Source organism: Dasypus novemcinctus, chromosome 20 (genome assembly GCF_030445035.2).
Source record: "Dasypus novemcinctus isolate mDasNov1 chromosome 20, mDasNov1.1.hap2, whole genome shotgun sequence".
Classification (NCBI taxonomy): domain Eukaryota; kingdom Metazoa; phylum Chordata; class Mammalia; order Cingulata; family Dasypodidae; genus Dasypus; species Dasypus novemcinctus.
The window spans coordinates 39,205,724-39,208,734 of NC_080692.1; the positions used below are offsets into that span (position 1 = coordinate 39,205,724).

At 36.3% G+C, this 3,011-nt stretch overlaps 1 non-coding gene across 1 annotated transcript; it reads left to right on the forward strand.

Annotated features, from left to right (window-relative positions):
- The first annotated feature begins 2,313 nt into the window (after window positions 1-2,313).
- Window positions 2,314-2,420, forward strand: LOC111761953 (U6 spliceosomal RNA). Its single transcript, XR_002795177.1, has one exon. It is a non-coding gene; the product is annotated as a U6 spliceosomal RNA (small nuclear RNA).
- The last annotated feature ends 591 nt before the right edge of the window (window positions 2,421-3,011 follow it).

The window sequence follows — 3,011 nt, forward strand, 5'->3', positions numbered from 1 at the left end:
ATAGATTTATTCTCATTACAATTGCATGTTACTGCTGTAAACAAAAACATCAGGACTAGTCTACAGAGGACATCCGTAAGCACATACCATGGGCTTTTTGGTTTTAATTTTCTTCCTTCCTGGTCTTTTTGCATCTGATACAACTTCAGACTGACAAAAAGTGAGAGCGTATGTAGCAAATAGCAGTGAAGAACTATCTTGTGGCCATGGTCTCATTCTTAACGGAGAGCTATCCTCATCTCAGATTTCTGTTAATTTTCAGCTTACTCCTAGCATTGACAGAACATTGAAAAGGGTGAGGAATTTTTCAAACCCTCATCAGAGTAATAAAATATTATCTTCTTTTCAAATAGAGCTATATTCTCTAACTCCTGATTCACCTGATAAAAGTGTTTGGAGAAAGATGACGATTAGACTTGCGTTACAATAATTCAAAGGTGGCAATTAAGATATTAAAAGCTAGAGTTAGAAACAAGTGGGCATTAGCAATATGGCTGTCCTTGGAGAGAATGTAGTCACAATGTTGTTCTCTGTCGCCTCCTTTGTTCTTTTTTAATCTTAATAAAAGAATCAGAGAAAATTACCAGCCCTAACATCCCTCTTTGTAGTGTCCTTCCTGTTTGCCTTCTACTTCCTGTCTCACCTCCTAAATCTCACTTTCCTTCACACAAGTTCAGGGTGGAAGCTTAAATGAGCAGCTGCCACGGGAATCCCTGCCAACGTTCTCTGGCCAACCAACCACCAGGGGGTACTCTTGTAGAGGAGGGCAGGCTCCCCTTCAGAAACAGAACTAGCCTCTGTGACAACATCAGAGACCACGGGCTTGAGCCTGAAATCCCAGACCTTACATCCCTTCCAAATTATCCAGTTGGTAATCTACCCTGCTGGGCTGATTCCTTTCATATCTCCATAGAATCCAAAAATGCAGGTTTTTCTCTCTTCCCTTTTTTTTTTTTCAAAGAGGGGAGAATTCAGTTCATAATTAGGGGAGGAGTAGTTTTTGGATTCTGTCCTCTACATGAAATCTGTTCTAAATGTGTCCTGCCAAAATCCTGAGCTGTACTGTGCCAGTTTTGTAATAGGTTTAGTGTTCTGGTCTTTTACTCTAAGTCCAATTTCTCTGTCATTTTATAACATTTTGTCCTTGAAAACCGTTCCTCATAATTTTCTTTTTTTAAAAAAGATGATGTGGTACACGTGTTTTAAGCCATCCCATCTGTGACAGCTGAAGACAAAGCGTCAGCCTGAGTTTTGGCACAGCGTGGGTCTCCAACCTGTAATCTCATTTGTGCCCATCCTAGAACTGCTCTTATTAACCGGAATTCTTATCTCATAGCCACAGCCGAGAAAGCATTGTGGCTCTCTGAGCATAATGGACGTCCTGGCTAAAGCGACGTCCAGATCCCTGCGAGAGCAGACGCCATCTTTGGAATTGACTATGATGCTGAAAATTGCTGCCCCCTTAATCTGTTTCATTTCTCTTGCTTGAATGATGGTTTGAACAGGACAACTCCAGAGAACAATGGCTCCTGCTGTTTGAAATGGTGATTTTCATCTGTGCCATGATGTGATGAACACATAAACTTTTTATATACTTGGTCAGTGATAAGTAAGGCCTTCTACAAAGAACATGATATTTTACCATTTAGTGTTCCTCTCACTTGCCAAGAACACTTTGTCCATAAACACACACCAGATTTTATGATGCTTATATTTAAATGAAAACTTTGAATAAGCTGCAATACTTTCCATTCTTTTTATTTTTGTTTTCTTTTACATAACCTCAAACACAAATCTTCATTGGGTTTTGAGTTTTTGGAGCCAGAAGTTTAGTTTTAGTAAGAATCAAGGTTGTAATTTTCTCCTTGATTTGAACCTTAGTCTGCCCACCCTCAAATAAATAAGCTATTACGTCTTCACACTGTAAGTTAAGTGATACATAAATCATTTATGATAAAACAATCTTTATTTTTCATAATGGCTCACTCATGGGACTCACAACTCTAGACTGCTACCTAATTTTATCTTTGTGTCAAAATTTTTTTGAATTGTTGGTATCTTGGGAATGTGTTTATCATCACAGGAGAGTGACTACATAAAAGATAACTCCATATAGCATTCCCCTATTGTTACTGAGACTTTGCATTTATTTACAAAATATGAATTCATTTCTGCCTGCAGTAATAAAACCCAGGTATTAATCCATTGTCATGAAAGATGTCATATCAAAATCTAAAAATTGTAGCTACTTTAAAAAACTAATATATAAAGCCAAACAGGTGACAGAATTTTTACAATTTAGAAGTATGTATAGTGCTCGCTTTGGCAGCACACATACTAAAATTGGAACAATACAGAGAAGATTAGCATGGCCCCTGTGCAAGGATGACATGCAAATTCGTGAAGCGTTCCATATTTAAAAAAAAAAAATGAATAAAAAATTAAAAAAAAAAAAGAAGTATGTATAGTTGGCTATTTTGGTTGAACTTAGAAACAAATGCTTAAGGACATGAAAGCTATAGTGTCATCAGGAAAATATTCTTTGTACTTCCTATAATATAAGGCCAGTTTCATCGATTTTCAGCAGTTGTGAAACCTATATATGGTTGACACTCTTACTCATAGAGATTTCTTATTTCATGGGGAAAAATAGGAATAACTATCATATTTCATTTAGTTGTTTATCCCATTGGAAAATCTAGAATAATACACCCTTATTGGATATCCTAAAGCTCCCCACTTAAAACCACACATAATCCACCGTCATACAGTGAAAAGAAACTATGTATACAATAATGGATAGAGTCACAGTTTCAGGGAACCTCATAACCCCTATGATAAAAGAATGTTTAAAATAATAATGAGAGAAATTCTGAATTACTTATACTCAACAGTGACAAAAAGGATTATTAAAGAGAAAATGAAATTTCTAGATGCTGAAAGCAACTGCTAAAAGATCAAGATTTCTTTCTAGTTAATTTGATTGGAAAGCAGATGAGCAATTTTATACC